The sequence below is a fragment of the Mercenaria mercenaria genome, chromosome 7 (genome assembly GCF_021730395.1).
Source record: "Mercenaria mercenaria strain notata chromosome 7, MADL_Memer_1, whole genome shotgun sequence".
Lineage (NCBI taxonomy): Eukaryota > Metazoa > Mollusca > Bivalvia > Venerida > Veneridae > Mercenaria > Mercenaria mercenaria.
This window is the reverse complement of record NC_069367.1, coordinates 34,546,067-34,561,001: the sequence shown is the minus strand read 5'-3', so window position 1 is coordinate 34,561,001 and position 14,935 is coordinate 34,546,067. Positions and strand designations below refer to the sequence as shown.

General features: G+C 34.4%; 1 long non-coding RNA gene across 1 annotated transcript; it reads right to left on the bottom strand.

Moving 5' to 3' along the window:
• Nucleotides 1-7,092: 7,092 nt before the first annotated feature.
• On the bottom strand, nucleotides 7,093-13,473 carry LOC123555945 (uncharacterized). The gene is made up of 3 exons (XR_008371923.1): nucleotides 13,362-13,473; nucleotides 8,496-8,603; nucleotides 7,093-7,273 (listed from the first exon to the last, which is right to left on the bottom strand). It is a non-coding gene; the product is annotated as an uncharacterized LOC123555945 (long non-coding RNA).
• Nucleotides 13,474-14,935: the final 1,462 nt, after the last annotated feature.

Here is a 14,935-nt window from a genome sequence, read left to right as displayed (position 1 = left end):
CTCTCCCAACATTGTTGATATGAGCGAAGTTACCAAGCAAGCATACAAACAAAATGTGCCAGAGGGAACACTCATTCTGAGACCTACTTCAGTTATAACTATATGGTCTAGAGTGGTAACTACTTTGAAAGTAAACATTTGGTCGTTTTCAATCAAATATGTCTATAAACAAAACATTTACCGAGTAATACTTAATTACAAAGGAAGGGAGGTGACTCTGTACATATATTTACATTTCCTATTCGCCACATTAGTTACCCCTATACCGAAACAAAATGTAAAAGATACACACGAACAAATTAAATGTATACAATTTTACATGATATAATGTTTCTATACTTCTTATGTTCACTAGACCAGTCATGAAAAAGTCCTAAATTCATATATCTATAAGTGAGTTGGAATAACAGTGTTTTATTTAACGGTTGCTTTACACCCACTCATGTCCGTATAAATTTCTGTGAAAAGAACATCCCCAAGAGATATACTATACAGCCTTGGAATAATGATGAGGGTATTGTTACTTAGTTTCCGAAGTCCAATTTCACCAAACGCTGATTCACTAAATTCTGCACCATTCACTGTTAGACTTTGCTCTATTGTCTTGACATTTCCACAATAAGGAGTTTATTCCGGTGTGATGACCACACATTTCGCATATGTTTCGCACTGTGTTGCAAATTTTAAACAATTTTTACCGTGCCGTTTTTTGAAAATTTTGTATAATTTATGGTATTTCCTCAAGCTAAAGTAAAGACAAATTTTAATATGATGGCCACTATTTTAAACGTTTGCAGAGAATTCATTACAGCATTAATTTTGATAAAGAAACATCAAACTATTGTTAAACAATTATAAAACACAAAATAAAACAGTAAATATCATTTTTTTCTAGCTTGAAGTAAGCAGATTTAACGAGACAGAATTCTAACTCCAACATTGAAAAATTAAGGTCGAATCCTGTGGGTCTGTTTTGAATTTTGCTCACTTCATTCAAAAATAACCTTGGGGCAGAAGTAAAACCTACCTGCATTTCTTTCACAATATGTAATCTAAAGAATGAAGGCAAAATAGAGAACTTTTACCGCATGTAACCTACGCCCCGTCCCCCACCCCTACGCTGAAAATTGCAGTCAAAGTAGGTTTATGGTAGGAATTGAATACTCTTCAAAAAGGAGGTACTCTATTACGGCTCCAATACCTTAAACCAAATCTAAGTAACGATAGTGAAAATTAGTTAAATATTTTCTCAGCTAATGGGAAAGGTAATCCCACTGAATCATTTTATGATTTCATACATTAAATATGTATTAAAAAAGACTACATGCGCTTTGTGAGAAATATATATTACACAAATGTATAGTTTTTAATATGATGTTACTGGGGAAATATCCGCAAGAGAGAAAGTTAAAATTAAATATCTTTATAAATTTGTATATTGATAGTGCCATTATATTTACAAAATCAAACTGTACGCTTTTTAGCTCAAAAATTCTAAGAAAAAGTAGAAACATTCGTGGGCGTCGGCGTCAGCGTCCTGATTTGGTTAAATTTCTGTATGTATGCTGGTATCTCTGTAACCATTTGTAAAAATGGATTGAAACTTCCCACACTTATTTACTGTGATATACTAACTTGCAATGTAGAGGTTCCATAACTCTTATTTTGCATTTTTTACAACAAAAAAAAATGTGCCCCTTCTTCGATTAAGAATTTTTGGCTAAGGTTTTGTATGTACATGTAAGAAAGGATTTCAGTGCCAACTCACTGGAATAGATTGAAACTTTACATATACACTTGTTTACTGTGCTGAACTGACAAACACTGCACGTCGTTTATATTTCCGGAACTAATTGAAGAATACTAATACTCGTATGGACTAGTATCCGGACAAACAAAAAACTTCGGTTTTCCCTCAAGAAACTGGACAGGAATACTAATTCTACCTGTTACCCAAAACATTTTAAGTGTTTCAATAGTCTAAAGATGTGATTATAGACTATAATTAAGAAAAGGTGATCTTGAAAAATTTCTTGATTACCTCGGCGCTATGACGTCATTTTCGGTTATCGCGAGATTTTGTTTAGAGATTTCGGCGAAAACACGATGTAAAGGTTGAACACCACTAAATCCGGCTGTTCTTTATTTCATATAAAATCCACTAACTTCATAATGGATTTTTTGGCATATTCTAGCATATCAGATTTTCACAGACTTATATTCCGATAAAGGACTATATCTCTACTTTAGAAAAACAAAAAGAAAAGGAGGTGTTTTTGTATAAGAATACTACAGTTCGTTAAATACAAACCGCTACTTTACTACTATATGTCAATATTATAGTGACTGATTTCCATATAGTTCTGGCGTGTTGGCGCGTTTGACTATGTAAGACTGATCTTCTTCTAGTTATAATAATATATGAGATACTCACTGGTTTTCAATTTCGCATTCACCTTTTCTTTGAAATCATTTGAGCCGTGCCATGAGAAAACCAACATAGTGGGTATGCGACCAGGATGGATCCAGACCAGCCTGCGCATCCGCGCAGTCTGGTCAGGCTCCATGCTGTTCGCTTTTAAAGCCTATTGGAATTGGAGAAACTATTAGCGAACAGCATGGATCCTGACCAGACTGCGCGGATGCGCAGGCTGGTCTGGATCCATGCTGGTCGCATACCCACTATGTTGGTTTTCCCATGGCACGGCTCATATTTTCATGATTTGTAGACATCACTCAAAAGTTAACCTATAAGAGTTTGTTTTAAATTTATAGCATTTCCTTTACCTTTAAAGAATGTAAAAGTGACAAATTATGTCAAATATCCTTGAAATATACAAAAGGACTTTGAAATAGCATATTGGAATTCAGCGTTTATTATAATTCTAAACAGAATATGTTTAGTACCTAAGAAAAAATGACAAGAATTACAAGTGTAGCTTTAGGCAAAAAATATTTTAATCACGATTCAAATCATTCAATTTTAAAGAAGGTATTATCTGGATCCAATGCATAATTATCAGTTGAAATGTAAAACTAGGTATGAGTGCCCATAGGACACTTGTACCCCATATTTCCTGCCGCTGTACATGGCTTCATGACTCAAGGTGAAATATCGTTAAGATATATGCATCACAAACTTTTAAATACATTATATTTTTTACTACGTAAAGGACCATAACTCTGGTCTGACTGAGTGAAATGTCAAACAAAACAACAGATGCACAACTTCGCATGCTATATAAAATCCTCTAATATTTTGAGATACATGGGACACAAACCACTATTCCCTTGATACATTATTTGGTCTTGATACTTGGAAGTATTTCAAGGTAAGATGAAAGCTCGTCAATCCCAAGCTTCATTACTATGGTGCCAGTAACCAGACATCCACAGCACTGCTCAAAATTATAGGAAGACATACAGACAGAAAATATATATGGGTCTATGATATTGCAGTCTACCTATGTATTTTTTTTTTTTTGTTCTAGAAATATTCTTAACTGTGTATTTCAACATATGACATACTGTTCAAAGTTTAACAAACACTGCATTTACCAAAAACTTAATTCACTGTCCAAGATTTATTAAAGTTTATGAATAAATCAATGCCATCGTCAAGTTCACATTCTATATAAGCTTTGTCAGAGCATATACACATTATTATGAAATAGCTGAAAAATATTTGAACCCATAGCTGAGAGAGAGTTTTCCGTTTTCCAATTTATAAACAAAAATGTCTCACAGTTTACCAATATTCAACTAAATCATCATTAGAAGCACACGGAAAGCAGGGGCCACTACCTGGAACGTGCTTTGAGTCTTATGATGTTTGTAAAGGGTACGCAGATATTTCCTCGAAAGTCTCGTTATATCCGACACTTCGTGAATGTCCTCTTAAGTTAAGGTTACAAAATTCACCCCTAAGCGTTCGTAACTTATAAAATCTAATGTATTTCTACCTATCTGAACTTGAATCTGTTTGTGTCTTAAACTGGCGGGAATATATTTATTGAAGTCGTCATTCCGTTCGTTTGTGTAAATGAGCATGGATCTATTTCATATGGATGGTTAAATTAACAATTTTTGTCTGTATTTTATAGATAAAAATGCATACCTTTTCATTTGTTTCACAGCGAAGGAAATACTTTTCAAAATACGTTAACACCTGTACGTTTGTTCATTCGGGGTCATCGTTTTAACTGTTTGTCAGATTTGCATGGCATCTGAATTGTTAGGACTATGCTTTTTCTCAAACGGCGCCGTCGGAATCAACTAAAAGTTGGCTTTTACCACATTTACTGCTGTGTATATTTGCCAGTTGGTGATATTCATCAAATGGTGTTGGAAAAGAACGCAAACATCACAGTCATTTCTCTATAAATCACACGGAAAACTTAAGCGTAGTCACATACATAAACGTTGCCTTTATTGAATTCCTTTGAGGTACGTATGTCACAAAATATTATTTTTATTATTTAACAGATTTTTATAGCGCTCTTTTCATCTATGAATAAACGTTCAAAAGTGCTGTACAAACTACATACCGCCAGAATGATATGTACACACAATACAACACAAAAAATTATATTTAAAAATACCGGTATATCAACATTAAAAGGTAGTTAGCTAGAATCAGGTTTGACTCTACATATTAATTATACTAGATATTTTAAAGAACAATAAACAGCAGTAAATAACTTCTATTGCACAGTAATACAACAGCTTGTTTTCCAGTGCAAAGTTGTTTCAATAGACATTGAAGAAAAATCGTGTTTTTAATGATCTTTTGAAAGCATCCAAACTTTTAGCGTCTCTAATGGTAGCTGGAAGAGTAATCCATCACTTCGGTACAGCTGATGAAAAACTGCGATCACCGTACCTCACCGTTTTTCTTTTTGGAACAACCTCTCCAGAGTGGCCCTCTCTTAAGCAAAAACCTCTCTATAACAACATCATCAAAATTTCCCTTAGCTGAAATATACTATCAAATTTACCTCTCCAGAACAACAACCTCTACATAACAGTCAATATTTGTATCTCCCAAAGGGTGTTGCTATACAGAGGTTGCACTGTAGTTGTTTTGAGTTGTTCTTGGATCTCAAATTTCTTGCTGGCTGATAGAGTTCTAGCAAGTTTTTAACATAGATCGGTGATTGTTCATGCAAGGCTTTGTATGTGTGAACTAGAATCTTAAAGTCCACTCTGCGAGTAACTGGTATCCAAATATGATTGAAATTGTCCGCATTACTATAAAGTGTAAGTATCACGGACTTACTGGAATCTTAGACATTTAGCCCGTGAACTGTAATCACCGGTGAGACTGAATTATGTTTCGGTATCATTTTCTGAACTGACCTACAGTAGAATTCCTAACAACGCAAGGAAGTGCATTGTACAAGACTATAAGACCATTTTTGCCCGATCATCATGATTGTTTTTTGTTTGGCGGTATATTTCTTAATAAGAGACGCCGCCTAAGAAAGTATTATGATTAAATACAGACTGAAACGTCTTTACTGATTAAAGACATATTGATATTTATGCTGAACGCAACTCGCAAGTTAAAGTAATACGAAGCTGATAACGCTTACATAGCGAGTACAAAACATTCACGTAAGATGTGTTTTTTTATTACGGATGAAATAACCAAATATCCGATTTTATGGCTTAATGTCTATTCAGGAAGACACGTTATAATATGAGCTAAAAGAAACTCTTGTTTTACCCAGAGTTTAACTGTTTCACTTTTTAAAACTGAACGTTTAATTTCTCTACTCCTTTTCTTTGGACTTTACTGATACTTTCTTAAGTCTAATATGTTCCCACCAAACATTAGTTTTATTTGTGTAAATTAGTTTTCGAAGTTTTGTTTTTTACGAAATAACCAACATGGACGCATTTCATAAAGTCTATACCTTACAGAGAGTAATATAAAAATCTTTTCAAATGTGATGAGACGAAATTAGCGGATTGACAGGCGCTTAATCCTGATTGGTCTTTACCAGTCCTAATCTGTTTGGTACTTGTGTAAGCACTGAGAAAATATTTAACGTAAATTATTGCGAACAACAAGTCTATGTGAAGGCAATTAGAAGGCAGGACGCAATCAAGCAACATCTTTGCAGATTAATTTTAATTCAGTATTTTATAAGAGGTAATGAAATGTGCAACATCCAGCTTAGCTAAAAGTAGTGGACGTGTAATGCCAATCGTTAATATCCGTTTCGTATGTAAAGTAAAAGTAAAGTGTTTGTTTATTAAAGTGTCTCTTCTACTCAAAGGGCCAGCCAAGTTGGCTTATGAGACACCAACATGCATTGAACAGCAGTACTTCCCGATTTCAATTTTTTAATAGTTTCTTATTTTTTTGATAATATCTAATGTCAGGCACTAGGCAGTGACCATTATTTAACTAGCTGTGGGCTCTCCAGTAACAAAACCCGCCTCTGACAGGGTCCGAACCTTCGACCCCACGATTGCGGGGCAGATGCCTTATCCATTAGGCCACCGCAGTGTGCTCGACATTGTCAGCTTGTTACAGAAATCATTGCTCATGAGTAACATTTACGGCTGAATAGTGCCAAAATAACAGACGTCATGGAAATTGCCTCTTGTTATAATTACGGATCAACAATGTTGAGAGAATTATCTTATATATAAGCATTGATTCAATTATCTTCAAATTGCCCGGAAACTTTGATACCGTCACACATGGCACGTGTAATGACATGTAGAGTAGTGTTACAGGACAACAGTGGGTATCACCGACGACGAAAGGACCTCAAAACTAATGTTGTGGATGTTAAATGAATTTAATATATAAACGACCCATTACTAGCAAGAAAGGAAAATGATAGCAGCAATGGTTTGATTTAGTCAGCTCATGGCATGCGACGTAGGAACCAGTAGTATTTGTTTGTGTCTAAACCTGAAACGGACATTACAATAAATGCTTAGGTGTTTCTCAAAATTCTGACCATATTTCTTCCGTGAAAGCCAAAATTCCCGCAATGTTTGCGAAAGGTCCAACTTAAATCTATGAATAGGAGTATTCAGTTATCAAACGCAGCAGGCCATTGACCACACTTAGTCACAAAGGAATTTCAGCAACGATTTATATGCTTTGCTTATTTAGTTTATTTCATATAATGTGCAATACATTGCAATTAAAACATTTCTGTCATTCGTAGATAATATCATCGCAAGAGGTTTGTCGACAAAAGATTCCTCCAGAAAAAGAAATAAAAGTTTCGTCACCCGGACACGGCATCTGTAAAAAACAACAACATTATCTCAATAAGCCTATAAGGCTCCTTACGGATTGTTTAAAAACACCCATTTACCTGCGCCAATTTTGCTACGAAATCTGCTTGTGCTGACAAAAACTAACGTTTATTTATATCGACATATCAATTTATTTGTAAAATGGGAACGTTCTCGGTTCCAGTTAATATTAAAAACAACTAGACCAGTAACAAATACTAGTATATTGTGTGCAATTGAGAATCACGTGCCAGTTTGATATGATTCAAGTTTTCACGGAAAATACATCATATATGTATATTTTTTGTGCAAAAATCACTCTTAATATGAAACTCAATACAATGCATCATAATTGCTACATCAAAGTATTGAAAGAAGCAACAACTTTTCCAGTATTAAAACTCACCATACATTTTGTGCCTACCTGGTTATCTTTACTCCGAGTGATGAAATTATTAACATTTATGCCTCCTTGCGACAAGTGATTATGCTTTTGTGACCATTGCAGACAAGATCAACCTGTGCATTCGTTCAGGCTGATCGTGGTCTTCACTGTTCGCTATTCAGTCAGTAAATTTTCAGGGAACACCCCTTTGATAAACAAACGGTACTGCCAAAATGGAATGATAAACCTCCATTTTAAAAACTTAGCAGGATAAAGGTTGAAATGGTCTAAAATTAGACTGAGTGGTGGTTTTGGTTTTTTTTCCACTTTCAAACTTTGTTCCTGTACTAAGATTGTTTATCATTGCTGTTTCAATGTTTTACATTGTTCATGTGCTTGCGTTAACACCTTCATACATCTGTATATACATAGTGACTACATGTATTTTGTTTTGAGCATTGTCGTTGTTTCAACTTTATAAGCTACCTACATACTTACATCAAATGTCAATATGTATTTTGAATTTTAACAAGACTATTTAAGGAAAAAAAGCACTCCGCGGCTTTGTATTCAAGCATTGCATCGGCTTCCATTATATCCAGGCGGACACAGACATACCGGTTCTTTGGGACAACTATATGTACCTCCATTCAAAGGTTATTATTGCGATGTATGTCTCCGCTATTAGATACCGCTATGTTTTACCAGTACTGTTACCAGACGGCGTATATTGTTTTGTGGTTTCCTTGGATTATGCATATGTAAATGAATCACTATCAATGATTCAAACACAGAATAGAACGGGTATAAAGGCTTAACCAATGCAACATTTCTGTTCTCTTACCTTGACAGGTAGTTCCATTATATCCAGGCGGACACAGACATACCGGTTCTTTGGGATAACTATATGTACCTCCATTCAAACACGGGTTTGGTAAAGGATCTTTGATGTCTGAAATATATTTAATGTAAACCAGTTAATACTTCTTTAAGGTCAACTCTAAACTCTAAAATGCCATTAAAATGCACGGTAGAATAACTGGATTAATCTGGTATGTAGTTTACATACTACAGACACGGTACCTCGGTCTGTGAGCAATACTATTGATTGTGTTTGATCCGTGTAAAAGACCTAAGTAGTATCCCCATGATGATGATTATACATAATATATTTCTCTATTTACAAGAAATTGAAAAAAAAAGATATTTCCCACTGAATCAATACATTTTTATAAAATGAAATATTTCATTTCTATTAATAGACATAAAGACATATCTTGGTCTTTTATACAGAAATTTTACTTGCTTATGTCGACAAAAAGTAAAAGTTGCAAATTAAAATATCTAGATATATTACAGAATGTATGTTAACAAGAAAACAAGAGGGTCATGGTGACCCTGGATCGCTCACTTGAGTAATATGAACTATATGTTTCAAATGGCAAACTGATGCTAAAATATTACGAAAGTAGGTCAGTCACATTTATAGTCACTCAAAGTCTGTTTTAAGATCGGTGTGCAAAACTGTACATGTCATTCAAATTTCAAGACTGCATCTTAAAACACAAGAAGTAAGTCAGTAGGTCACATTCATGATCACTGAAATTCAGTTTTAACATCAGTCTGCAAAACTGTACATGTCATCCAAAATTGAAGGCTGTATGTTAAAAAACAAGAATGTAGGCCAGTGGATCACTGGTCACTGAAGTCAGTTTTAAGATCGGTGTGCAAAAATGTACATGTGTTCCAAATTTTAACATAGGTCAGTAGGCCACATTCCACATGACCAAAAATTCGATCTTGATCTAAAGATCATCAACGTTAACATTCTGACCAAGTTTCATAAAAATACAGTCATAAAGGTGGTCTCTGAAGTGTGAACAAGCTTTTCCTTTGATTTGACCTGGTGATCTTGTTATTGATTCCACCTGACCAAAATTTAAACTTGACCTAAAAATCATCAAGATCAACATTTCTGACCAATATCAGAACGATATGGTCATAAATGTGGCCTCTGGAGTGATAACTAGCTTTTCCTTTGATTTGACATGATGACCTGGTTTTTGATTGCACATGACCTAAATTTAAAGTTTCATTAAGATATGGTCTTGAATGTGGCCTCTAGAATGTTAACAAACTTTACCTTTGATTTGACCGGTAGCCTAGTTTTTAACTCCAGATTTAAACTTGACCTAGAAATCATCAAGATTAATATTCTGACCAAGTTTCATTAAGATATGGTCATAAATGTGGCCTCTAGAGTGTTAACAAGCGTTTCCTTTTTTTACCTGGTGACCTAGTTTTTAATCCCAGATGACCCAATATCAAACTCATCCAAGATAACATACATTGAGGGTAACAGTCTGACCAAGTTTTATTAAGATGAGCTAAAAATTCCCTGGAAAATTTAACTGTTTCTTAACAGTATATTATATTAATATGTATAGAAATAGAGTATTCATTACCATTTGTGTATGTAAACGTGTCTTTGTCATAGTATTTTGTGTTTGTAATGACCAAAGGGAAATTGTTTGCTGATTAAGCCAATAAACTTGAAACTTGAATTAATCCTTGTTTGACATGATATATGTTACTTTCGGAATAAACCTGTTTGTTTATATTATTTAATCACGAAGCAATTATTTTGGAATTTTGTTATTTCGAATATAAAATATGGAACAAATAAATTCAATAAATGTACGTGTAGAATGCTGCATTGTTTGTAATTGCGTTTGAATGGTGCTGTAGTGGTAAGTACATAACCGTCTCATGGTAATTTGCCTATATCTTCAGTGAATAAACATTCGAAATTTCTTACGCTTGATATAACGTTTTCCATGAAATACGAATGATGTCTTTATATAACTAGAACTGTCACAGGAGTGACGAAAACCCCCACAAAACGGTCTTGTCACAGATAAATTGCAACCATAAGAAAGACATGGCCACAAGAAGGTCAAATTAAAATCGAACTTGACCTGTATTTTATGTTACACCTGTGTACCAAATTTTAATCAAATCTGTCAAGCCTATTGTCCGGCAACCATAAGTTTGACAAATTTTAAGTTGGTAAGGGGACATAACTACATATAAAATTGATGGTTTGTAGCCAAAGTTGAACTTTACCTGTATTTTATGATGTTACACCTGTTTACGAAAATATTTAGATCGGTCAAGAACTGTCACTGAAGTGTTTAATTATTCCAATGATGGATGAATATTGCACAATAGCTTGAGTCTGTGTTAAAGTTATAAAATAATAAGAGAGGTACAGATAAAGTGTATCAAAACACTATATAAGTATAATGCTAAGCAAAAAGGGAGCATAATTCAGGAAATCTTGGTACAAGAGTTATGCACCTTGTGTCATATGAAGTGGGTGATGATGTGGAACAACTACTTCAAATTTGAAACAAATGCATTTCGTAATAACTGAAAATGCATCAAAATTAGCCTTATATTCTAAGTAAAAGGGGGCATAATTCAGGAAAAATTGGTGTCAGAGTTATGCACTTTGTGTCACTTGATGTGGATGATAAGGCGGAACATCTATTTTAAGTTTGAATCTTATTCATTTTGTAATAACTGAGATATAGTGAAAATGCATCAAAATTAACACTAAGTGGATGTGTTTTTGCTTCAATCTATAGGTTTTCTGACGAGTTTTACGTTATTTCTTACGTTTAGCTGGAAACATCGAGTGAGATATGAGCTCACATATGTACTCTTGCAGTCGTAAACATCTTTTCAGTGCAATTCCTTGCTATTATTTACACACTTCTGTACAGTTTGATGAGGGACTTTCGTTTTTGTATAATTTCGATAAAAATGGTATGTAAATTTTAAACAACCCTGATTACATTTGCATAATAGCGTAAGTATGACACCAACAAACAACAACACGTTCCTATTAATCGATGAAATGTCATTGCAAACATCAAAAATATTCCAACCCAATTGCAATACATTATCGTTTATCCGATTCCTTGTCTACTTTTGACTTTTCCCGGGATTTTGACTGGGAGTACGACCATTATATCATTTTGACTACACACAGCAATTAAATAAAAAATCAATTTTTAGTCATGATATACTATTGATTTGCTCTTCCGTTTTCTAATTGCTGCATGAATTTACCCAAAGTAACCTATAAATTATGTTATTTTATGTAGTGCCAAGATCTAGCACCGTATTTTATCGTACCGCATGTATCAGCAATGTTCTGCATTTTGTAAGTTTATTTGAACGCAAGAAAGATTACTTTAACATTAATTTTCTCTAAAGTATAAACAAAACATCAACGAATAATATCTAATGTTTGATTAATGTCGATTTATACATCATATGCCATACAATCTTGACTTATACATAACAATGAATAATTCTAGGCATATATCAATAGCATGCAATTACAAATGCCGTATTGAGCTGCTGCGATATACGAGTTTATGTTGTTTTATAATTTGGCAGATTAATCTCTACTTTTACAACACATTTATACTCTTCTATTCAGATGTATATGACGAGAAAAAGATTTTGTTCTTCCAACATCGAAAAGTAAACGAAGGAAATAGTTTACTAACGTCTAATAAAAGGCAAACAGAAAACCATGCATGATACGACAAGTAAAAGACTAAAACTTCATTCGCCTCCTTACAATCAAACATTGGAGACTCTGAACTTAGATTTATTTTTGACATGGTAACACTTCTTTCATTGTTCTTTCGAAATATTGTTAAAATACCCTTTTGTACTGTAAATATGGATTATTACTCAAATTTCTATAGTCGAAATATAAAATACATTATAATTGTCACTTCAGTAAATATGTAATAAATCAAATCACGATAAGGCTGAAGATAGAATATTCTATGATTGTATCTGATACGGTTTTTCAACAGAACAGGCAGTAGTAGAATGTCATTCTGGTCAATAGTCAAATCTATTGACAATAGTTACGACTAACCAATAATTTTACTGCATGTTATGAAATAAATTCACAGTATAACCTTTTCATATTTGATTCATTAGCGCAGTAAAGATGTGTTGATTGTGGATCGATCACACAGCACTATTTATAAACGTTGAGTTACTGTAACGGCTATCTGGTGTAAAAGTGATGTAATGGTCGTACCCTAGTCAAATCCTGAGAAAAGTGTAGTTAAAATTACAAAACGGACCTTAATGATATCGTATAAATTGTAATACGTTGCAATTATATCTTACGCCCTCTGCGTTGGAATAATTTCAGGTCGTTTTGTTTTAAATGACTGCAGTGAAAATTCACCAGTTACGATGAAATTGTTGTTTGATAACGTCAGGGGTCGTTCTTTACAAAATTCTAACATTTTTAACTGAAATCCTACAAAAAACTACAGTCCTTTATCAAACTGTACAGAAGTATTTATACTAATGGCAAACAATTGCACTGAACAAGTGTCTGTGGCTGGAAGAGTACATATTTATCTTGTCTCGCTTATTGTTTCCAGCCAGACGTGAAACTCATTAGAAAACGTACCTATTACGGCGGAAAATCGTTCACCCAACCATATTTTCCATCGTTTTCTGCGGCGAGTCCTCCACCGTCGCGGCGTTGGAACCACCACTTTTGCGAAAGCTATATCCAAAGTGTATAGATGCTTTCTGTACACACCTATGCTTACCATGCCTCGGTATTCACGCACCACTGGTCTGTATCAAGTTCTCTTACCTTGGGAGCTGTTTTCAGCCGGACAACGACATATGTAGATTTCGTTCTTCTCGTCTACGTCCCAACTTCCATTCAAACACACACAGTTGTCACTCCATGTTTTCTGGTCTGAAAAAAAAATAAACAAATAAACACCTATACTTTACTACTTCATTAAAATACAAATAAGAATTAGATTGGATGCATCAGTAATGTAGTAATAAAGTAACTCATGTTAGTGAACATTTACAATCAGTGTGTACATACCACGTGGTTTTTGACGTCATTTTCGGGTATTACGGCAAGAAAATTGATAAACAAATCTGTCGATTCAAAACTTGAAAACACCGTAAGTATTTAATTTTTTCACCGATTCGAATAATTCTTTTACGAGGCTCAAGCCAAGATAGTGGGCTATAAACACAAGGCAGTGTTTTTCTGAAACTCTAAGCAGTTTTTGCAAAGGTCCGTTCCAACCCTGAAATTCGGCAAATTCTTGGAGGGTAATACGGCAAGAAAAACTCATGTTTTACCAAAAAATGCAGGATTGTTTTGTTTTACGTGGTTGTGCCTTTCGCCGCTAAGAAGGCCTGCGAATCACTTTACTGGAAATGAAATAGTGCGTTTCTCTGTGAAAACATGTCTTCGGAAAATGCTAATACGGCAAGAATGATACGACGGCAAACAGATTTATGAATACACCTATTGTCCCTAACAGCAGTTGAGACTTACTTACTTCTGTCAGCATGTAAGTAAATAGGGCCTGCCTACATAGTGCATGGTATGCTAAACTAGACGGAACCGTTTATAAACAGTAAAGCCATGTGTTGACAAAACATATTTCCGTATGCCTGAGATTTATTAAAAGGAAAAATTCAGCGGTCTGTTTTCAAAATTATTTTTGTTCATGTACCTTTAGTCCATAGGAAGGATGTGGGCGTTGCTGTACAAGCAGTTGTACTATTGTGAGCGATAAAGGACTGTCGAAGCCGCCTCGAGATTATTTTTTTTAAAGTCTGTCTGTTTAACACAAGTTGAAAAACGAACATTGTTGGCAAGTAAAGTGATTGTATATGCATAGTTTTACATTGTATTTTACGACCATGATTCTGAAATGATATTTCCCTTACCAAAATGAAAAGTTTGCGGCAAATTTGCCGCAAAGTTGCGGTAAATTTGCCGCAAACATTTTAGTTCACCAGAACAGAGAAATAAATGTTTGCAGGAGTTCGCCGGTAGCGGCGACCTTTCGGCAAACGTTTCGGTGACTTTGCTGCAAACTCACCACAGACTTTACTGAATTAAGAGTTTGCCATAACATCGCCAGAAACTTTATCACATGATTTTGTTCACCAAAACGTCACCAGAATCTTTTATCTATATTTTCTTCTCCAAAACATTCGCCATATGATCTTTTAAATATCTGACCAGATGTGAAAGTTCGCCAGAGGATTGCCAGAACAGTATCACATGACTTCTTCTTTGTTTTTATTGGCTGCATAGAGTTTGGCTCCATTTTCAAACTGCCAAACAGTAGTTGAACATCGATGTAATAACATGAATTACTTATGTTTCTTTACTAAACAAAAATTTCC